Source organism: Cricetulus griseus, chromosome 2 (genome assembly GCF_003668045.3).
Source record: "Cricetulus griseus strain 17A/GY chromosome 2, alternate assembly CriGri-PICRH-1.0, whole genome shotgun sequence".
Lineage (NCBI taxonomy): Eukaryota > Metazoa > Chordata > Mammalia > Rodentia > Cricetidae > Cricetulus > Cricetulus griseus.
Window position 1 is genome coordinate 41,018,142 of NC_048595.1, and position 24,118 is coordinate 41,042,259.

Sequence of the window (24,118 nt, forward strand, 5' to 3'; positions counted from 1 at the left end):
TACCTTCCGGAGGGAAGAAAGGTGCTGGGGTCTGACGGGGGTGGGGTGGGGGTGGGCCGACAGCTTCCGGCTCCCGGGAAGCCGCGTTAGGGCGGGCCGCGGGCGCGGGCGGCGCAGGGCGCACGGGGCCCAGCCACCCGTAGGCCGCGCTGCCTTGCGTTCCCTGCCGCCGTACTCGCGCGGCCGCCGCCGCAGTCCCGGCGCCGTAGGGACGTGGGTCCAGGGGCGCTGTGGCCCGGCGGCGCGGGAGCTGGAGCGGCCACCGCGGCGCCCGAGGCTTCGCCGAGCCCGTCTGCCTGCAGCGCCTCCGTCGTCCCGCCGTCGCCTGCGCCCCCGGACGCGCTCGACCGCGCTCCCCCGGACCCGCGTGGCTGAGGCGGCCCCGGAGCCGATGCGGCTGGAGGGGCGCCGGGCCTCGGCCTCCGCCGCAGCGACCGCAGCCCCCTCAGGAGTGCGAGGCTTCGCGGCGGAGCCCTGCTGAGGAGGAGGAGGCTTGCGGCTCAGGGACGACCCCCTGGCCATGGAGAGGCGGTGAGTGTGGCGCGCCGCGGTGCGGTGCGGTGCGGGGCTCGCCGGCTTGCGTCGCTCAGGGGCCCTGGCGCCAGCTCTCGGGCCGGGCGGACGGAGCGTCCTGGCACTGCGGCCGCCGCGGGCACCCCGCAGCCCTGGGGCCTCGGCCCTTTTTCCAAGGGTCCCCCGGGAGGCTGGAGGCGCGCGGGGGACGACTAGGCCCGGTGCTGCGGAGAAGCCCTTGCCCGGGCCTGGGTTCCGGCGCGGCCGGGTATGTGAAGACCGGGCTGGCGGCCGCACCGGTGCCCTTCGCGTTTGTCCCGGGCGGGGCCGAGCGTGCCTTCCTTCCCAGGGCCCTGCTTGCACATCCCGGAGGGAGGGAAGGGACGCTTGTTTGCAAACAGCTTTGGCTTCTCTGCGGCATACCGAGTCCTGCAGAGCCACCCCCTGGGTGGGGAGTGGTGAGTATTGAGGTGCAGAGAGTGCGGGTCCCCGGAGCCCCTGATACTCCAGGAGTAGCATTCACGCCTCTCCTCCTAGAGACACAGCGTTTTGCGTCTTATTTGAGGTGAAATTTCATCACTTGCCGCTAGCTCCTCATTTCCTTCTTATGTTACATCTTGTCTCTGAGCGAGGTCTGCCTTGGAGAAAGCCCCATCCCATCTTTGCCATGCTAAGTTTCCTAGCTAAGCACTCACAGTTCAAAGAAAAAAAAAAAAAAACCTTTTATGAATATGTCTTCTCCCACCTTCAAAGAGACAGGAAATGTTTTAATGCTTCAGTCCTTGGTACAAAAATGTTCCACCTAAATAAGGAACGATTGGCAAGAGAATTTTAAGTCGAGCTAATTATCCTAATAACAAGGACCTGACGAAAATGGGGTAGAGACTCAATTGTAAAAGGAAAATGATTTGTTCTGGTAGTAATGTAAAAGAAATTAGTGTTTGTAGTGTGATACCACAAGTCAGTATTGGGGTGGTGCTTGTTTAGGATAAATGTGATTACAGGTTATTCTTATTCTCCTATTATATAGGGCTTATATGTACATCTAGAACTTTGATTCATGAAAATATACTGTATATATAGTAAATTATTTGGACACAGAGAGGTTCTGTATCGGCGTTCAGTACTTATTTAATAACTAGAGAGCGATTACTGATAACGTCATAGTACGTTTTGATGGTCATTCAAAGTTTAAAGTGAGATCGTGGTGATGGTGACTTGTAAAATTATTATTGGTCTTAAATGAAAAATGCTGACTGGTCCAATTTACAACCAGGCATTTGTTTAAAAAATATGAAATATGTTACTAATTACCGGAGTTAAAGCCATTAGTTAACATGGGTTGTTACTTGTAAGACTCCTGACTTAACTTTCCTATACAGCATGGGAATCTCCAGAGGTCTAAGGAGGTTCAGTGTGGTGAAGAATTTTGAGGATCCCTTATGTTAGGTGTTGTAGCTTTGCCTTTGTCAGATCTTGTGTAAGCATTTCTAACTGTAAAAAGTTGGATTGATTAGATATTTTGGTTAATTTAGGTCTTAAAAGTCGAATTCTTTTCTCATTGTGTCTCTGAAGACCAATATTAGAATCAGTTGGGAGTGCTGATTAAAAATTCGATTCCTGGTCCCCTACATCAGAATTGTGGGTATAACAGTAACTCAAAGATTGTGATTTTTATCAACCTTCCTGATTCTTAGTACTACTAAATGTGAACATTACTGATAAAAGTTAAAAGAGATTTGCTTAGGTGAACAAAAGTACCAGCTTTCTAGCAAAACTATCTTCAGTGGCTTACAGATGTTTTGCATAGCAACAGTTAATGGTTTTATAATGCAGATAGAAAAACTGTGTTTTGAGGGACAGCTGTTTCAGTCCACAAACGTCGAGAGCCTGTTACAGTAATGTTAAGGCTATCAGAGCATTCATCTTGGCAATTAATAAATTTCAGTATTGTCTGTAAAATGCAGTTGGTATACTTAATTTGGAAGGTTTTAGGAGACAGCATTTGAACAAAGTATTGTAATATATAAAAATTTTATACAATTTTAGCTATTAGTAATGTCAGGTTCTGTCTTAGGTGTTCTGGGAAATACAAAAATTACAAGGCTTCTGATAGCAATTAGCTAATTGTGGAAGCAGTACAAGTTTAATTAACTGTTACAAGACAGGGTCAGAAAGTTGTTGTAATTGAGTAAAATGAGCTAGATCTCTCTCTGCTCAGGGTTTCTGTGTCTCATCCAGTATCTTGCCCTTCAAGGGATGGGAGGTCACTTGGTGGAAGAGGACTTGCTTAGAATGTACAAGCCTCTCGGTTTAATTCCCAGAATTGAGAAAAAAATTCATATGTAGTATTCCTTTCTTTTGCAATTCCTGATTCAGTGTTTTCTTTAAAGAAATAATGGCATATGTTGCCTGGAAAGCACTAGTTTTATATTAACTCCTTAGTGAAGAAAGAAAAAATGAATGAGTAGGGGTGGTCCCATTTCTTCCTCTGTTGCTAAGCTACCATTTTTATTCCATGCACTAGAGTTTATTGGCTACTCTTATGTGCTGGCCACAGATTGGCTGGTTGCAAGGTACAAAACTTGATTAAAAGATTATTGCCAAGCCAGGTGTTGGTGGCGCACGCCTTTAGTCCCAGCAGTTGGGAGGCAGAGGCAGGCTGATCTCTGAGTTTGAGGCCAGCCTGGTCTACAAGAGCTAGTTCCAGGACAGCCTCTAAAGCCACAGAGAAACCCTGTCTCGAAAAACCAAAAAAAAAAAAAAAAAAGATAATTGCCTAGATTTTAGTTTAAGGTTTTTTTTTGTTTGTTTCTAGGAGGTGGTACATATGTGTTTTATGATTATTAATTACATTGCATGCTTTATAGTACGGAGATGGAGTCAGATATGAACAGGAGTCCTTACTACACCTCTTAGAGCAACGTGACACTTAGGTTCTCAGCTTCTTATATTCTCTTAAAGTAATATTACTCCTCCCAGGGCCGTAGAAAGTGTCTGTGAGATGCAAGTGATCGTACACAGTGCAGACACATGTTCATTTCTATTCTTCCTTTTGGGGAAAATAAAAGTTAAAAACCAGATCTTGTATCATCTGTGTAACTTAAAGCTTAGTAGCTTTATTTATTTATGCTTTTGGATTTTTTTTCGGGGGGGGGGGATTTGATGGAAAAAATTGATTCTAACAGTGCATATATTTTCAATTTCATCTTTAGTAAACTAATATACTTGTTTGTTAATTCACTTTAAGTTTTACATTACTGTTGTGTATTTGGCCTGCAGTGTTAATTAGTAGAGTGTCATTCTCTCCCTCCCTGCCTCCCTTTTTTTCTCCCTCTCTCCCTCCCTCCCTCCCTTTTTGAGACAGGGTTTCTTTGTGTAGCTCTGGCTGTCCTAGAGCTAACTCTGTAGACCAGGATGGCCTCAAATCACAGGTCTGCCTGCCTCCTCTGGGATTAAAGGTGTGCAACCACCACTGCCCAGCTGTAGAGTGTTATTCTTAGTATGTAGTGATAATTGGAAAATGCTTAGTTGTAGATACTGAACAGAAATAGTTCCTGTGCTTTGTTTAGTTTAAGAACTGAGTAACAGGTGTTGGAGAGATGGCTCACTGGTTAAGAGCACTGGCTGTTCTTCCAGAGGATCCAGGTTCAATTCCCAGCACCCACATGGCAGCTCACAACTGTCTATAACTCCAGCTCCAGTTCTGATACCATCACACAGCTACACACACATGCAGGCAAAATACCAATGCACATAAAAATTAATTAATTAATTAAAAAAAAGAGCTGAGGAGCTGGTCGTTGGTGGCGCACACCTTTAATCCCAGCACTCAGGAGGCAGAGGCAGGCGGATCTCTGTGAGTTCCAGGCCAGCCTGGTCTCCAGAATGAATGCCAGGATAGGCTCCAAAGCTACACAGAGAAACCCTGTCTCGAAAAAAAACAAAACAAAAACAAAAACGTAGACTTACTTTATAATCTGTAGTGTTCTTATAAGGATTAAGTGATATAATATATAAATCAGACATATAGTCTGTTTCATGGATAAATATACATTGCTCTAGAAATGGAAAATACATGTCTTTGAACTTTGAAAAAGTTTAAAAGACCATTAATTATTTATACAGTTTTCTACTAAGAAATAAAGCTAGCATGATCAATTATAAAGCATTACCAATTAAGAATGAGACAAGTTTTGAACAATTAGTATTTTGATTATGTAGTTAATAGACTGTCTTATACTTCATCATAAATTTTATTTAATGAAATAATTTAAAAATGCTATTTATAAAATAGTTCACATTTTATAAATTAGGTAATACATTAAATTTTATTTTCTTTTGAGACAGGGTCTGATGTAGCCCAGGCTAGCCTAGAACTTGCAACTGTAGCAGGCAATGATCTTGAACTTCTGATCCTCTCATCTCTACCTCCCAGGTGATGGGATTATAGCCACGAACCACTATACCTGTCTTAAATGATTTTAAATAGTCCAATTTACAGAACTGAGCTATTATAAAAATTTGAATGGTATGTATGTTTGTATTTATACCTTTTCAAAACCTTTGGTAAAATAAGGTAAGGGCAAGATCTCTAATGTTATCCATTAATGTCTGGAAACAGTATACAAGGGAAAAAGAATTTAATGCATGTTGATAGGAATTTTGAAGCAATTAAGATTGCTTCTACGACATTAGCTGTAGAGACTTTAAGATAGAAAATGAAGAGCACATGTATTTCAGCCAAATTTAGAATATTAAGGAAGGGTCTTTTTTTTTTTTTTAATGGTCTATGTCTTGAGATACAATTCACATACATTTAGTTTATTCATCTAAAGTATAAAATTTAATGGCTTTACTATATTTACAGAGTTGTGTAAATGTTGCTACTCTCATTTTGCAACATTTTCATCAGTCCAAACTGTTATCCATTAGTAATCACCACAAATATATCCCTAATCCCTCAGCCCTGGGCAAACACTAATGGGTTTCTGTTTTATCAATTCTAAACACTTAATATAATAGAATCATATAATATGATTGGTTTATTTCAGCTAGTATAATTATATTTTCAGGGCTCAATAATGAATCTATAGCTATTTTTTTTTGTTTGTTTGTTTTGCTTTTTTGAGACAGGGTTTCTCTGAATTGCTTTGGAGGTTGTCCTGGAACTCACTCTGCTGGTCTCATAGTCACAGAGACCTGCCTGCCTCTGCTTCTCAAGTGCTGGGATTTAAAGGCATGAGCCACCAACACCCAGATAGTTTATTTTTTTTAAGTTTAATTTTAAATTTTCTACTCATTTTACATACCAACCAGTTCCCCCCACTTCTCCTGCTCCCCCCACTCCTTCCCCATTCCCCATCCACTCCTCAGTAAGGGCAAGGCCTCCCATGGGGAGTCAACCAAGCCTGGCATATCAAGTTGAGACAGGACAAAGCCCCTCTCCCCTATATCGAGGCTGAGCAAGGCATCCCATCATAGGGAATGAGCTCCAAAAAGCCAGATCATGCACTAGGGATAGATTATGGTCCCACTGCCAGGAGCCCCACAAACAGACCAAGCCATACAACTGCCACCCACATGCAGAGGGCCTAGTTTGGTCCCATGCAGGCTCTCCAGCTGTCAGTCCAGAATCTATGAGCGCCCAAGAGCTTGGGTCAGCTGTCTCTGTGGGTTTCCCAATCATGATCCTGACCTCCCACCCCCCTTGCTCATATAATCCCTCCTCCATCTCTTCAACTGGACTGCTAGAGTTCTGCCCAATGCTTGACTGTGGACCTCTGCATTTGCTTCCATTAGTCACTGGATGAAAGTTCTATGATGGCAATTAGAGTAGTCACCAATCTGATTACAGGGAAGGCCAGTTCAGGCACCCTCTTCACTATTGTTGGAGTCTTAGCTGGGGTCATCCTTGTGGATTCCTGGGATTTTTCCTAGGACCTGGTTTTTCCCCAACCCCACAATGGCTCCCTCCATCAGGATATCTCTTTCATTGATCTCCTTCTCTGTCCCTTCCCCAACTCAGCCATCCTGTTGCATCTATAGCATATTTCTTACTATTGTTCAATAATATTCTGTTGTATAGATATTCCACGTTTTATTTATTTGTTCATAAGTTTGCGTATACTTTTACTTTTTGGCTGTTATGAATATGTGCATGTGTACTTTCATTGTTTTTGGAATATACATAGGAGTAGAATTGCTGGGTTAGATAGTAACTATGTCTAACCTTTTGAGGAACAGCTTGGTTGTCTAAGTGGCTGCAACATTGTATGTTCTCACTAGGAAGTGTGTGAAGGTTCTGATTTCTTCACATCCTCACCAACTCTTGTTATCTGCCTTTTGATATAACTGCCTGAGTAAGTGGAAGGTGGAAAGGTAAGACTTTATGTGAGATTCATAACTTTGTTTACAGTCATTAGGTAAATTGTTGAAGCTTTTACTTGGTGACAAATTGCCAGATTTTTTGATGATAAGAAATGCTTTTGGCTTGAGGATAAAAGCTGTGTACTTTTAGTGAACTCATTAAGAAGAACTGGTTAGCCATATTGGGCGATGATGGGAATGAATTAGGGACTCCAGATTTTTTTCCCCCATGCTGGCCTGGAACTCACTTCGTATCTCAGGCCAGCCTCAGACCTCAGGGTTTCCTTTTTCAGCCTCCAGAGTGCTAGAATTACAGATGTGAGCCACCAGACCAGGCACAGACCTGTATTTTTATGTGTAATATGTTCAGGTTCTTAAGTAACTTCTCATGGTTAAAGTGGTATTTTATCTGCCAGAATTTGTTTTATTAAAATAAGGAGTGCTGAGATTAAAGGCATGCTCCACCACCACCCAGCAAAGTGTGTGTTTTAATTACTTTTTTGTTTGTTTGTTTTTTGTTTTTTGTTTTCGAGACAGGGTTTCTCTGTGTAACTTTGTAGCCTATCCTGGCACGGGCTCTGGAGACCAGGCTGGCCTCAAACTCACAGAGATCCACCTGCCTCTGCCTCCCAAGTGCCGGGATTAAAGGTGTATATCACCAACGCCCTTTAATTACTTTTTAATATATTATTTTATTTTTATTATAGTATTATTTTGTTCATAGCATAATAGTCTATGCTAAAATTCATAAAACTTTAACAGTTTTTTAGATTTATTTATTTATTTGTGTGCAGGTGCATGCTGTTGAATGTGTACCATGGTACGTGTTTGGAGGTCAGAGGACAACTTGTAGGAGTTGATTCTCTCCCTATATCATGTGGGACCCAATTACAGTCTCAGGTTTTTAGGTTTGCCAGCAGGTGCTTTTACCAGTGAGCTATATCACCAGCCCTTTTTGGTTTTGTTTTGTTTTTGAGACAGGGTCTCAAATAGCCTTGGACTCAGAATGTAGCTAAAGATAACCTTGAACTTCTGATCTTCTTGACTACACCTCCAAAGTTCTGGGATTATAGGCATGGGCTATGTGTGACACCTGGCTCATGGGATGCTAGGCATCAAACCCAGGGCTTTGCACATTTTAGGCAAGTACTCTAGCAACTGAACTATGTAAACAGATGTTTCCTGTCTTGACTTCCTGGTCCCAAACAAACACACTGAGACATAATATTACTTATAAATGTTCAGCCTGTAGCTCAGGCTTATTACTAACTAGCTGAACCCATCTCATTTAATCCCATGTACTGCTTGCCCCAAGGCTAGTGACCTTTACCTCTATCTCATTTTGTGTGTCTAACTCATTCTCCATCTTCTCACTCCACCTTCTCCTTCCCATCATCCTATCCTTCCTGCCTGGTTGCTGGCCAGTCAGCATTTTATTAAACCAATTCGAGTGACAAATCTTTACAGTGTACAAAAAGGATTATTCCACACCAGAACTACCTCTCAGGCCAATGGTTTAGATTCCTTAACCCTGGCAGACTGCCCCTCACAATTTAGTTACATCATGATCACCCTTCATTCCTGTTTCTGTATTTAATTCTTCCAAAATAACAAATTTGTGAAGTTTTCCATCCTATTTTTTGTATATGCGCTATTTTTTTGTATAATGTGTAAGATTTCACTGTAGTGTGCCATCTTTTTGCTAGCTGTTTCATTGTATTTTATTTCTAACTATTAGAATGACCTTAGAATGTCCATAGTGTTATGTGTGTTTTCAGCCAAGGAGGTGGAGGCTTGGAGAGTCTTTACTGGTTTTCCATGTTTCATGATTCAAACCCATATATTTTTTACTTTGTAATCAGATACTATTTTTATCTTTTGCCAATGTCTGTTATCTAATAATTTCCATAATAAAGTATTTCCAGCTAAATACACATTTAGTTGGTTAATACAGATGGGTATTTGCCTTTGAAGTATACTAACATTGTCTTATACAAGCCAGAAAAAGATGTGTGTGTGTGTGTGTGTGTGTGTGTGTGTGTGTGTGTGTGTGTGTGTGTGTATTTTGGGAATTTCAGGTCTCATATACTATATTTTTGAATAGATAAATGTCTTACTTGTTGTTATTAGAAAAGTATAACTGGTTTAGGCCTCAGGTTTCTGTTCTAAAAACCAGTTGTAGTCTCCATAGCAAGGCCCTTTCTTTCTTTCTTTTTTTTTTTTTTTCAAAAGATTTTATTTATTTGTTAGCAACATTCTGCTTCCATGTATATCTGCATACCAGAAGGGCCACCAGATCTCATTACAGGTGGTTGTGAACCACCATGTGGTTTCTGGGAATTGAACTCAGGACCTCTGGAAGAGCAGTCAGTGCTCTTAACCTCTGAGCCATCTCTCCAGCCCAGCAAGGCCCTTTCTACATGTAATACTCTATTAGTTATTTCTTTTCTTTTCTTTTCTTTTCTTTTCTTTTTTTTTTTTTTTTTTTTTTTTGAGACAGGGTTTCTCTGTGGCTTTGGAGGCTGTCCTAGAACTAGCTCTTGTAGACCAGGGTGATCTTGAACTCACAGAGATCTGCCTGCTTCTGCCTTCCGAGTGCTGGGATTAAAGGTGTGCGCCACCAACACCAGGCTCCATTAGGTATTTCTAAAGGATTGAATTGAGTGAAAAGATAGATGACATTAGATGACTTGACTTGAGGCTATAGAGATGGACTGGTACAGATAAAGATTGGGATTGATAGGCAACTGGTGGTGACTGAGAAATATGCAAGAACCAAGCAGAGGAATTGTATTTTGTATTGTATTTTATATTATGTTGTATTTTTAAAAATAAGCTTTTCTTTTCTTTTTCTTTCCGTTCCTTCCCCCTCCCTCCCTCCCTCCCTCCCTCCCTCCCTCCCTCCCTTCTTTCTTTCTTTCTTTGAGACCATGTTTCTCTGTGTAGCTCTGGCTGTCCTGGAACTCCCTTTGTAGACCAGACTGGACTCAAACTCACTGAGCTCCACCTGCCTCTGCCTCCCAAGTACTGGGACTAAAGGCATGCGCCACCACCGCCTGTCTACACGCTTTTCTTGTGTTTGAAAGACAGTGTGTTTCTGAAAACAAACCTTGAAAGTCTGAACATTCATTTGTGTCTGAGGCCTTTTCTGTCTTTAGCTCATATCCTCGTTCTTCTGCCTTTGCATATGACAGTGTGCATATGTTTGAAACAAATGCATCTAGAGCTGGGTTGTATGGAAATAGGTCATTCAGTACCATGCTTGAAATAATGAAAGTTTTCATATTGCTTATAATGTGAGAATTTAGTAATTGAAATATGTCCCTGTGGTTACAGGTCTGTGAAGTTTGTCTATAAAGGAAAGGAGGGCATGTACTATATTCAAAAAGGATGAAATACATTTTTTGAAATACATTTTTATAACAAGATTTATATAGCCTTCCCACTCTTAAAAGGTGTTAGACTAATATTGATAGAAATAGACAGGTGATAGTTTGGCTAACTGGAAAGTTAACTTTCCTTTCCTTGTTAGCTTATTTTAGATGTTGTGGTTAATTGAATATTGACTTTGGAAAGAAATTATCCCAGGCCAGGATTGTTCAAGTGTATTCTCTGGGAACAAGGAAATGTTCTTTAATCACATAAGTTTGGGTTTTCAGCATTCTGTATTGATCACATTAGCATTTCAAAGACTGAGGAGTGGAAATAAACTAGCTGAAATTTGTTCAGCCACATATTACCAAGCTTGTTTGTCTGTGGAACAGCCAACATCAAAAGGGTAAACAGTTACTAATTGACCCAGCAATTCTATTCCTCTGTATCTATCCCAAAGGAAATGAAAGTGTATGTGCAAGTTAACAATCTGTACATAAACATTCCTAACATTATTCGTAGTAGACCTGTAGGGGATGCTGTAGCCAGTCCCTAAGCAGGCGTGGCTACAGCATCCCCTACATAGACCAAAATTGAGAGGTGTTAATATACCTTTTACCAATCTAGGTCAACTTTTATCCGTTTTTATAATGCCTCATCATCAATATTTGAACTCTCAGTTGATAAGCTCTCATTACTTCCTTAAGGAATCCACTTTGTTGTTTACTCCTCATTATTAGAAAGTTTTTTTTTTATATAGATTTTGTAAAACATCTCCTTTTCTCTAGTTTGCATCCTTTTGCTTTCTGAAACTAGGAAGAACAAATCATTATTCTTTTAACTTCTAGAGATGTCAAAATAATATCTTACCTCCTAGAGGAGTAATTCAAAACACAGACTCTGGAATTGGATCCAGTTATATTAGTTTTATGGCATGTTGTTGGGCAAGTTAGCAGTTTTTTGTGCTAGCGATGCTTTCATTCCTGCAAAATAGGACTAGCAGTAATACTACAGTGCGAGATGATCACCCAGTGTAATGGATATGTTTCCTAAAAAACAGCCACTGAAATGGATTTAGTAGTATAAAAAAATGGAGAGAGGAGGTTAGAGGGGAATGTGAAAGAAAAGGGGAGGGACCTGCCTGTTACACAGTTCTGAAAAAACTTAGCTAACCTGATAGGGAACTCTAGAGCACAAATTGCTGGCTAGAGTACTACACTGGGCAGAAGTGGATGGATTCTACCACCCCTGTCATGTTTAGGCACTGTGTAGTTGTTGCCCTTGACAAGTATGGTCTCAATTGGGAAGTTGGGATTCAAACATGTTGGAGTTGGAGGTTGTTAGCTACTGTACTCCTTGCCCCTGAATGGCAGTTCTCTTTGAAAGAAGATCTAAATAAGTGCCACTGTCCATTTCTTGTGCTAAACTGATTCGTGTATTTAAACACTTTCTGAGAGCAGCAGTCCTAGGATCCATAGACTTTCTTCCTGGTGAGAAAGGTGGAAGGAAGTAGTTGAGATAGGTTTCAGCCCCCATTGCTGTAACTGATCTCAGGCTACAATAGTTTTCATTGTCTGCCTTCTCTGATGTTCAGTCTAAATAAAAAGTCCTTGGTCTAGCTGTCATTTCTCCTAGTCTTGGCTGCTTATTAGTAGTATGGCCAAAACTTTCATATCTGAGGGGTCTGAGAGCCATATCTTTTCAGGCAGGAGTTACTGTATATGTGAATTCATAGTTAGGCAAGAGATTATACTGTTGTCACCCCACCGAATATCTAAGTTCCATGAATACCTCTTGTTTGTTATGTAACTGTAGCTATACTCCCTGATGAAGATGAGGGTTAACTAAGGCTGCAGAGATTGTTGCTCTTCTTTTGACTCCTGGATACAGGGAGTTCCAGCTGTAAGTTGTAGTTGTTGCAATCTTTCCCTGTGTCCCTTCGTTACTTTGTTATTGCTGTGATAAAACACTGAACAACACTAACAGGGAGGAAGGGGGTTATTTTGCTTACAGTATATAGCCCATCATTGAGGGAAGTGAAGGCAGGAGCTAAGGCAGCAACCAAATCTGGGACCATGGAGGAATAATGTTTCCTCCTGGCTTGCTCAGTTTGCTTTCTGACACACTCCAGGACACCTGCCCAGAGACAACACCATCCCTAGTATCATCAATCAAGAAAATGCTCCATAGGCTTGCCTACAGGCCAGATGGGGGCATGTTTTAAATTGAGGTTCCTTATTCTCAGATGACTCTAGCTTGTATCAAGTTGTCTAAAAGCTAACCAGCATGGTTTACTAGCAAGGAAAGAATACCCCTTTAGGCAGGAGGTTCTAATTCTGTAGAACCCAGCATTCCAAGGATGAAAAGCACAAGTTTTCCATTGGATCACTGGAAATTATGATGGTTGGGGCATTTATTTTTCAACCTGTTTCTAAGACCATGTGATCCTGCTAATGGGAATACCCTACTAGTAAAATACAACTTTGAATTAGTTTATATACCATATACTAGATCAGTGGTTCTCAACCTGTGGGTCACAACCTCTGTGAGGGGTTGAATGACCCTTTCACAAGGGTGGCATATCAGATATCCTACATATCAGATATTCAAAGTATGATTCATAACAGTATCAAAATTACAGTAGCAACAAATTTTATAGTTGGGGTCATCACAACATGAGGAGCTGTATTAAAGGGTCACATGTTTAGGAAGATTAAGAACCACTGTGCTAGAGGATCTTACATGTTCTTACCCCTCTGAGTTGGCATACACTGGTAGTATGGGAATCTCTGTTTCTTGGGTTATGTTTTTGTTATTTATTTATTTATTTGTTTGTTTGTTTTTCGAGACAGGGTCTCACTGTGCAGCCCTGGCTAGCCTAGTACTCTCTCTGTAGGCCAAGCTGGCCTTGAACTCACAGGGATCTGTTTGCTGCTGCCTCTGCCTCCCAAGTTAAGTTTCTGCTCTCCAGTTCCTTATAATGGGAATTAAATTTCAACACATGGACCCTTGGGGAGCATACTCAGACCATATCCAAACCAGAGTAGGTACTGTGCAAGCCCTATGCGGTGGTGCTAGTCTGGGTTTTTACTGGCTAGAAAGGCAAACCCATACCTGTAATAATTGTCTGTTCCTGTGAGATTCAGTCACTGGTTGTCATGATCATTTTTTTTTTTTTTGTCATCTCAATACAAGCTAGAGTCATCTAGGAAAAGGCAACCTCAATTAAGAAAATTCATGTCTCAGATTGGCCTATAGACATGTCTGAGGGCATTTTATTGATTAATGATTGATGTGGAAGGGCTCAGCCCACCTTAGGTGGTATACTCCTGGGCAGATGGTCTTTCGGTTGTATAAGAAAGCAGTCTAATAAAGCCTTGGGAGCAAGCCAGTAAGCCGCATTCCTCCATGGTCTCTGCTTCAGTTCCTGCTTCCAGTTCCTGCCCTGACTTCCCTTTATGATGAAACTGTAAGCTGTAAGGTAAAATAAACTCTTCTCCAAGTCTTTATCACAGCAATAGAAACCGAACTAAGACACTGGCCCTTCTGAGATAGGAAGGACATAGAGTAGTCAACTTGCTACCTAGTAGCTCGTTGATTGATTGAAGTTTAGTGCTTTATTGGGAGCTTGGCAATGTTTAGAATTGGGTGTGGTAAATGAGACCATATTTTCTTCTCTTTCCCCCATTTCTATTTTTGCCAGAGTGACCTATTCATTCATGTCCTCCTCATGCCAGTTCTGAGGTGGCATATGTCAGTTGAGTCATTTTGTACATTTGGTGGTTCAGTGGCTCTTCTGCAGAAATTAGATGCTTTCTGTCGAGCATAACACAGGAAACAGATTTTCATGCTTTGTGCTCAATTCTATGTGGTCATTCAATTGTTCCTTTTTCTTACAGTGTTTCTCTGGACAGTTAGCCAGTCTGCTTGCCATTGTCTATACAAGTGTGCATCCTCATCCCACTTTTTCTTTCTACAAAATTTTATAGCCACATGCATCATTCCATCTTTTGAGGAATTAGGGAGGTTTTCATTTCCAGTGTCAAGGTCACCCTTAAATTCGGCTGTAATAAATCCACTGTTTGTTCTCAGCTTGCATTCACATACTGAGATTTAGTGTTTTTTTTTTTTCTCCTTTCCTTATGTTGATTCTATAGGATCTCTAAACAGCTGTAGATGTGAGCTAAGGGAGTGCTTGGATAATGGTGGTGTCTGTCAGGGAAGTCCTGGCTGCCTGCTTATGTAGCTTGTGTCCTCTGGTTCTGTTTTATTTCAGTCTTTGGTATATTGTTTCCATATTAGAATGGGTTGCTGCTGAGTTCAAATGCATTTGAGACTTACACATGGTGCCCAGTGATCAAGCATTCTGTCTCTTACCAGGATACGGAGCTGTTGTTCTAATAGCATGGCTTTCCTGTAGAACTCCATCATGTACCACTGGTGCTTCCTAGCGATTGATTACTATTCCTTCCCCATGAATACTTAACAGCTTAGCAGTGGTTCACAACCTATGGATTGTGACTCCATTGGGGGGGCATCAAACGACCCTTTCACATGGGTTACCTAAGACTGAAGCATTAATCTAACTAAACTTAAAATCAGTAAAAATCTGGGGGTGAGATACTGGGGTAAAAACCTAGAAGATCAAAGAACCAGGAGCAGCTGCCAGTTGCTTCCTACCTGTCTCCTTCCTCCATCCAAAAAAAGGCTCAGATTCTGTCTCCATCCCACTTTACTGCTTCCTGACTCCAACTCCTGAGTGCTGGAATTAAAGCCATAAGCCACTCCCCCAGCTTCTACAGTTAACTAGTGACTAGCTCCGCTTTCTGATCTCCAGGTAAGCTTTATTTGTCAGAACACAATCAAAATATCATACTACATACGATTCATAACAGTAGCACAATTGCAGTTATGAAGTGACAATGAAAATAATTTTATGGTTGGGGAGGTTATCATAACTTGAGAAACTGTATTAAACAGTCAGAGCAATAGGAAGGTTGAGAACTACTGGCTTAAGGACTGCTTGCTTGGATTTCTGCAGAGTTGTTTTCCACTAGAAGCTGGTAGCCTATTGTGTCACCATATAGGCTCCAGCACTATCCTATATAAAATATGTTGCCTGTAGAATCAAAAGAAGGTCACCAGTCACTGTAGGGATACAATCAGTAGCAGTTTGTTTTGGAGGGGGTGCATTGGTGTGGTCCTGACAATTTCACTGAGATGACAGAACCCTGAATACAGTCACCCCATGTATCTGTGAACTTGACATGCATAGATTTAATTGACTATCCATCGAAAATATTTAGAAAAAAGAATTGTCTGCACTGAACATGTGTAGACCTTCTTTTCTTGCCATTATTCCCTAAATGACATAGTATCACAGCTGTTTACCTATCATTTATATTGCACTAGGTATTATGAGTAATCTAGAGATGACTTAAGAAGATATATGTAGATTATGTGCAAATACTATACCATTTTATAGAAGAGATTTGAGTATCAAGAATTGGGCTTCCATGGATTTTGTCATCCCACAGAGATGGAGGACTAGAACCATTCCTCATCAATATGAAAAGACAAGTGTTTTCTCCTATCCTTTGGAATGTCTGTATTTTTCAGGTCATTCAGCATGTTGGAGATTGGCATGCAGTTGATGTTACAAATGGATGTGGTGTTCTGAGTCTGTATTTCTTCAGACAGTAGGGATATATATGAGTCAGTGGGTCTGTATCTGGACAACTTAGGTTCAGGAATTAGGTATGGGCTACTGGATTTTTTGGTGGGCTATCAGTCTGAGCCTCTAACTTGTTTTGAGTGTATATGTTTAGCAGCGCTGTGATTGACTGTCTACTTTTCTCCTAATGATGCTCTATCCCATTAACTATCTGCACAGGTCCCGGAGGATTTAGCTTATTAGTTTTTACTCACCTGTCAGTCATTATGATAGATTCACTTCTAGTGTTGCCACATGGTTGCTGCTATTGCTTCAGTGGCCCCATTCCTATTCCTATCAATGAGCCAAACCCTGACATCCTCTTTTAGAAGAAAACCACTGTCTAACGACTTAGTGATGCTGTTGTCTCTCTGTGTTCTTGACGGTCTTGTTGAGTGTTCTGATCTTCTGTAATTTATCCATTCTACTGATCTTTCCCTATCCTGTCCTACACCCTGTCCAGTCAGTTCAGGCTTTTCACTTTTTCCTAGGCTTCTAAGAGCCACCCTAGCCACAAGGTTATACTATCACTTAGGTCTACATCAGAATTAATTCCTGAATCTTGAGACAGTGTCTCCTTTGCAGTCCACTCCTCTCCCCTGTAAACTTTACCTTAGGCAAATGTTTCTGCTTTGATTAATGGTATTAAAAATACAGCCCTGTGGATGTCCTGCATCTTGCTGGGTTATGCTGGCTAGTCCTTGCAGTTCTTTTGGAATATATATTTTCTTTTCTTCATTTTTCAGGCTCAATGCGTCCTTCTCAGAGGTGGCATTAATTACTTTCTTAGCAGCCAGAAGTGGAAATGAGAGCAGATTGGGGTGGGGGAGAACTGTTACCTTGGAGGAGGAGGACTGTTGTGAGAGTGCTTTCTCTGGGGAAATAGAAACAGCTGATGTAAACAAATGTCTACTTCCTTATAATGTCCCGGTGATAAACCAAAGTCTTACCTGCTAAATCAGTGACTTTTGGGGGCTTACTTACAGAGTGTGGGATGAGGGGCTGCTTATAATAGCATGGGTGACATGGGTGACCTCTTAGGCCACCTGAAAGTCTCACCCCAGCATGAATGATAACTTCCCCATAGCTGCATAGAATTCTCCTTTCAAATTCTCTGTACTCTAGTACCTCCTGAGACCTTGGAGCAACATACACATACTTTAGAATGGGCTTGTAGCTGGGAGGTGCAAGAGAGAGAGAATGCACTCTCAGGTGAGGGTTAGTGACTCCCTTCTATGAGGGAGTATCAACTGTCAAAATGCCCAAGCTGAAGAGTCTCTTGCAAGTAGTTACAGCTGCTCTGATGAAGATGAGGCTGTTATGTTAGGAGGATAGCGTTCTGCAACAACAAAGGCCTCATACAGCATGGGGAGGACTCTCTCATTTCTGTAGATTTGGAGGGTTCAAAGAAAAATGACTGGCTAGTCCGTGGTGCACACCTTTAATCCCAGCAGAGGCAGAAGCAGGCAGATCTGAGTTTGAGGCCAGCCTCATCTGCAGAGTGAGTTCCAAGCCTGCCAAGGCTGCAAAAAGAAACCCTGTCTTGAAAAGCCAAAATGAGAAAAAAGGAAAAAAAGAGTGACTGCCTTTGAGGCCCACTGTCTTAAGTGTACCTACCCCATCTTTCAGGCTTCTGGTTTCCTAAATTAAGACTGTGGACTTTCACATAACATATTTTCCCATGGCGAACATTTAGTTAGTTTTCCAACAATGGTCTTAACTGCCCTGGGTTTACTCTGTGTTTACTGCTTTCCCACTGTAGTGATAAAGATCTCTGTGTGCTACCAAACAGTCCTTAGTTTTCAGTCATTTGTTAGTGGCCCTCTCTGGGGAATCAGTGTAACAAAATAGCTAAGCTCACTCCATTGTTCTTGTAACTCACACTTTTAACTCTTTATAGCAATCAGAGAATTCCTTTCTGGGAATTGTCTCTAAAGTCACATCTCGTGAAACTGTTATTGCTTGGACCACCAGCTTGTGCCAAGGACTGTCCATGCATGTCTCATATCCCACCTGGCATGAGGTTCTCATTGCCTGTAGGATGATAAGTGATTTAGTTTCCAAGCCTTGTTTTACCTCCTGTTCTCGGTCCTTGTCTGCTATCAACTGTGTCGGTTCCAGTCTTTTAGGAAGTAGCTGCTGACACAGAATTAGGAACACAAGAGGTTTATACAGGAGGAGAAGACTCCTGAGAAAAGGATGGGAGAGGTGGTAGAACTGTCAGGAAGAGCTCATAAGTGCCATGTAGATCAAAGTTTCCCATTGACAAAGAAAAGCTGTGGGATCAAAGCCTGTTCTTTAGAGCAATTTTTAAATAGATATTATTTAAATCAGAAACAATCTTATTTTACATACAATCCCAGTTCCCTCTTCTTTCCATCCTCCCATGACACGCCCCCAACCCCCCATCCACTCCCCAAGGAGGTTGAGGCCTTCCATGAGGGATCATCAAAATCTGTTAAGTCATTTAGGGCAAGGCCTAGGCCCTCCCTTGTGTATTTAGGCTAAGGGAGTATCTCTCCATGGGAAATGGCTCCTGAATTCCATTTGTGCACTAGGGATACGTCCTGGTTCCACTACCAGAGGCCCCATAGACTGCCCAGTGCTCCTAGCTGACACCCACGTTCAGGGGGTCTGATTTGGTCCTATGCTGGTTCCCCAGCTGTCAGACTGGGGTTCATGAGTTCCTACTTGCTCAGGTCATCTGTTTCTGTGGGTTTTCCCAGTATGGTCTTGACCCCTTTGTTCATCACTCCTCCCTCTCTGAAACTGGATTCCAGGAGTTTGGCTCAGTGCTTGGCTGTGGATCTATACTTCTGCTTCCATCAGCTACTGGATGCAGGCTCTAGGAAGGCATTTAAGGTAGTCATCATTCTCATTATAGGGGAAGGGCATTTAAGGTAGCCTCTCCACTATTGCTTAGGATCCTAGTTGGGATCATCCTTATGGATCTCTGTACAATTCCCTAGTGCCAGATTTCTCTTTAAACCTATAGTGGCTCTCTCTATTGATGGGTCTCTTTTCTTGCTCTCCTCTATTCCTCTCCCCACTCAATCTTCCTGATTCCTTATGTTCTCCTCCCTCCTCTTTCTTCTATCTCCCTCCCCCTCCCCCATGCTCCCCATTTGTTCAGAGGCTCTTGTCCCTTTCTGCTTCACTGGGTGACCACGTATGTCTCTTTTATGGTCCTCCTTGTTTCCTAGCTTCTCTGGCTGTGTGGATTGTAGGCTGGTCTGGTAACCCTTTGCTCTATGTCTAATACCCATATATGAGTGAGTACATACCATGTTTGTCTTTCTGTGACTGTGTTACCTCACTTAGGATGGTTTCTTCTAGTTCCATCCATTTGCCTGCAAATTTCAAGATCCCATTTTTTTTTTTTCCGCTGAGTAGTATTCCATTGTGTAAATGTACCACATTTTCTGTATCCATTCTTCCGTTGAGGGGCATCTAGGTTGCTTCCAGGTTCTGGCTATTACAAATAGTGCTGCTATGAACATAGTTGAAGAGATGTCCTTGTTGTATGAATGTCCTTCTTTTGGGTATATGCCTAAGAGTGGAATTGCTGGATCTTGATGCAGACTGATTCCCATTTTCCGGAGAAACCGCCATACTGATTTCCAAAGTGGCTGTACAAGTTTGCATTCCCACCAGCAATGGTGAAGTGTTCTCCTTTCTCCACATCCTTTCCAGCATAAACTGTTGTTGGTATTTTTGATTTTAGTCATTCTGACAGGTGTAAGATGATATCTCAGAGATGTTTTGATTTGCATTTCCCTGATGGCTAAGGATATTGAGCAATTTCTTAAGTGTCTTTCAGCCATTTTAGATTCCTCTATTGAGAATTGTCTATTTAGTTCTGTACCCCACTTTTTAATTGAATTATTTGTTGTTTTGGTGACTAGCTTCTTGAATTCTTTGTAAATTTTGTAGATCAGCCCTCTGTCAGATGTGGGGTTGGTGAAGATCTTTTCCCATTCTGTGGGCTGCCGTTTTGTCTTACTGACTGTGTCCTTTGCCTTACCGAAGCTTCTCAGTTTCAGGAGGTCCCATTTATTAGTTGTTGATCTCAATGTCTATGCTACTAGTGTTATGTTCAGGAAGTGGTCTCCTGTGCCAGTTTGTTCAAGGGTACCTCCCATTTTCTCTTCTAAGAAGTTCAGTGTGGCTGGATTTATGTTGAGGTCTTTGATCCATTTGGACTTAAGTTTTGTGCATGGCAATAGATATGCATCTATCTGCAGTCTTCTACATGTCAGCATCCAGTTCTTCCAGCACCATTTGTTGAAGATGCTTTCTTTTTTCCATTGTATAGTTTTAGCTTCTTTGTCAAAGGTCAGGTGTTCATAGGTGTGTGGGTTAATATCAGGGTCTTCAATTCAATTCCATTAATCTACCTCTCTGTTTTTATGTCAATATCAAGCTGTTTTCCTTATGCTATATAGTAGAGCTTGAAGTCAGGGATAGTGATGCCTCCTGAAGTTCCTTTATTGCACAGGGTTGTTTTGGCTATCCTGGGTCTTTTGTTTTTCCATATAAAGTTGGATATTGCCCTTTCAAGGTCTGTGAAGAATTGTACTGGGATTTTGATAGGGATTGCATTGAATCTGTAGATTGCTTTTGGTGCCATTTTTACTATGTTGATTCTACCTATCCAAAGAGCATGGGAGATCTTTCCATTTTCTGGTATATTCTTTAATTCCCTCCCTCCCTTCTGTCCCTCCCTTCCGTCCCTCCCTTCCGTTCCTCCCTTCCGTCCCTCCCTTCCGTCCGTCCCGTCTCTCTCTCTCTCTCTCTCTCTCTCTCTTTCTCTCTCTCTTTCTTTCTTTCTTTCTTGAGGTTGTCCTGGAACTCACTCTGTAGATCAGGCTGGCCTTGAACTTACAGAGATCCTCCTGCCTCTGCCTCCTGAGTTCTGCAATTAAAGGTGTGCACTACCAACACCCGGCTTTTAATCTCTTTCTTTAATGACTCAAAGAAAGAGAACATGCAAATTAACAAAATCAGAAATAAAAAGGGGGATATAACAACGTACACTGGGGAAATCCAGAGAATCATCAGGTCATTATTTGAAAACCTGTACTCCACAAAATTGGAAAATTTAAAGGAAATGGACAATTTTCTGGATAGATATCACTTACCAAAGTTAAATCAAGAACAGATAAGAAATTTAAATAGACCTATAAACCCTAATGAAATAGAAGCAGTCATTAAAAGTCTCCCAACCAAATAAAGCCCAGGGCCAGATGGGTTCAGTGCAGAATTCTACCAGAAATTCAAAGAAGAGGTAATACCAATATTCCTCAAATTGTTCCACACAGTAGAAACAGAAGGATCATTGTCAAACTCTTTTTTTGTTTGTTTGTTTTAAATAAATAACTTTCTTTGAAGTTCAAGGCATAAACAACAAATAGTGTCAACAGTAACTGATACAGTTTTCAAGTGGAATTCCATAAAAAAGCTGCTTCAAATAAAACATTTATAATGAGCACATTTGTGGGAACCCCCAAATATTTAAGAATATTCTACTTCCTTTCACCTTTTCCTGATAATGGTCCCTTGTTCCCTTGGGATTCAGAACCCAACAGATGTTAAACTGTGAAGACAGTTTATTCAACAGATATTAAACTTATATTTCTTACATACATTGGGAATAGTGACAAGGAATTGGTTCATATATGTTCATGTGCAGCCATTTTTTTTTATTAGTTCAAATTAGAAACAAGCCTGCTTCACATGTCAATCCCTTCTCCCCCTCTCTCCCTCCTCCCCCACCCCCACCAGCCCCTACCCCATCCACCTTCTGCTCCCCAGGGAGGGTAAGGCCCTCTATGGGGGATCCCAAAGTCTGTCATATCATTCTGGGCAGGGCCTAGGCCCTCCCCCATTTATCTGGGCATAAAGAGCATCTGTCCATGTGGAAAGCCTCGAAAAGTCCTTTCTTACGACAGGGATAAATATGCCAACCCAGGCTACTGTATCCAGTAAAACTTTCAATCACTATAGATGGAGAAAACAAGATATTCCATGACAAAACCAGATTTAAGCAATACATATCCACAAATCCAGCCCTCTAGAAAGTACTGGAAGGAAAACTCCAACCCAACGAAGAGAACTACACTCACAAAAACATAGGCAATAGATAATCCCATTTTACCAAGCACCAAAAGAAAAAAGAGGGGGAAATCCACCCAGTAACACCACCAACAATAAGTCCAAAACAAATAAGAACCAATAATCAATGAACATTAATATCCCTCAATGTCAATGTCAACTTGCCTGTAAAAAGATACAGGCTAACAGATTGGATATGAAGACAGAATCAGTCCTTCTGCTGTATACAAGAAATACACCATAACTTCAAAGACAGAAATTACCTCAGAGTTAAGGGTTGGGAAAAGATTTTCCAATCAAATGGACCCAAGAAACAAGCTGGTGTAGCAATCCTAATATCTAACAAATTAGACTTCAAACTAAAATCAATCAAAAGAGATGAAGAAGGGCATTTCATGCTCATCACAGGAAAAGTCCATCAAGATGAAGCCAAATTTTTTATGAAGCTACAATTACCTTGGTACCCAAACCACACCAAGACACAACTAAGATAGAGAACTACAGACCAATTGCCCTCATGAACATTTAATGAATGAATTACCAATACGGAGTCAGGTAGGTTATTTATTAGGGAATTGTTTTACTTGCAGAGTAACCTAGCCAGCCGGCAGGCAGGGAACAGAGTAAGTAGAGCAAGTCCATGATGAAAGGGAAGAAGGGGCTCCCATGTGCATGCCCCTCACTCTTAAACCTTCCCCACATCACCCTGACCACGGTGTCCAGAGCAGGGGTGGAAATGGTGTCCCCTACAAACGTTGATGCAAAAATACTCAATAAGATACTGGCAAATCGAATCCAAGAACACATCAGAAAAATCATACACCATGATCAAGTAGGCTTCATCCCAGGGATGCAGGGATGGTTCAACATACAAAAATCCATCATTGTAATCCACCTTATAAACAATCTGAAAAAGAAAAACTACACGATCATCTTACTAGATGCTGAGAAAGTCTTTGACAAAAATTCAACACCCCTTCATGATAAAAGTCCTGGAGAGATCAGGAATACAGCCCAGTTGATTTGAGTGTAGAGTGAGATGTTTAATATGGAGAAGAGATATATGAGATAATGTGAGGTTTTAGGAGGATAGACTAGGTTTAAAGGGATTAGTTAAAGCTATAGTTGATGAGACCATCTGATGAGAAGATGAAGAGTGCAGAGAGTCTATGAGAGAAAGCACGAAACTGTATACAGTCACAGTTAAGAAATAAAGAGAACTGGACCTAGTGCCATATAGACCTGTAATCCCAGCTACAAGGGAGTTGAGACAGAATGATTGTGTCTTAGCCACTGTTCTATTACTGTGAAGACACACCATGACCCAGGCAATTCTTATAAAAGAAAGCACTTAATTGGTGCTTGCTTACAGTTTCAGAGGTTTATTCCATTATCATCACGATGGGGAGCTTGATAACACTTATGGCACTGGAGCAGTAGCTGAGAGCTATATCTTGATCCACAGACTGAGGTGGGGGTGACTGGGCCTGGCATGGGCTTTTGAAACCTCAAAGTCCACCCTCATTGACACACTTCCTCCATCAAGGCCATACCTACTCCCACAAGGACATATCTTCTTATCCTTCTCAAATAGTGCCACTCCTTGGTGACTAAAATTTCAAATAAAGAAGCCTATGGGGGTCATTCATATTCAGACCACCACAGATTGTAAATTCAAGGTCTTCCCCGGGGAACTTAGTTAAACCATTTCTCAAGAGTGAAAAGGGGACTGGAGTATGTAGCTCTGTGGTAGAACCCTTGTCCTAGATTCATTCCTCAGCAAACAAAGATGTGTTGGGAGCGTGGGGAGAGACAAAGAAGTCATCAAGTTTTGTGGAAGAAAAGGAGAGTTTTACAAAGCAGTGGTCAGTTGTGTTGGTATGTATTGTATAGGTATAATAGGTGAGAACTTGAAGTGTCTGTTTGAGGTAAGAGTCTCAATGAGCTTTGATCTTATGAGTAGGGAGGCAAAACAGGATTGCCATAAATAGAAGCAGCCCTGAGCTTCATGGCAAGTACCATGCCAGCTAGGGCTAC

At 41.6% G+C, this 24,118-nt stretch overlaps 1 protein-coding gene across 1 annotated transcript in view; it reads left to right on the plus strand.

Moving 5' to 3' along the window:
* Nucleotides 1–401: 401 nt before the first annotated feature.
* The window catches only part of Zfyve9 (zinc finger FYVE-type containing 9), a 171,782-nt gene continuing 148,065 nt past the window's right edge, over nucleotides 402–24,118 (plus strand). Inside the window, exon 1 of the mRNA XM_027402426.2 lies at nucleotides 402–531. The gene's annotated coding sequence lies outside the window, so the exon portion shown is untranslated. The remainder of the gene's footprint in view (nucleotides 532–24,118) is intronic.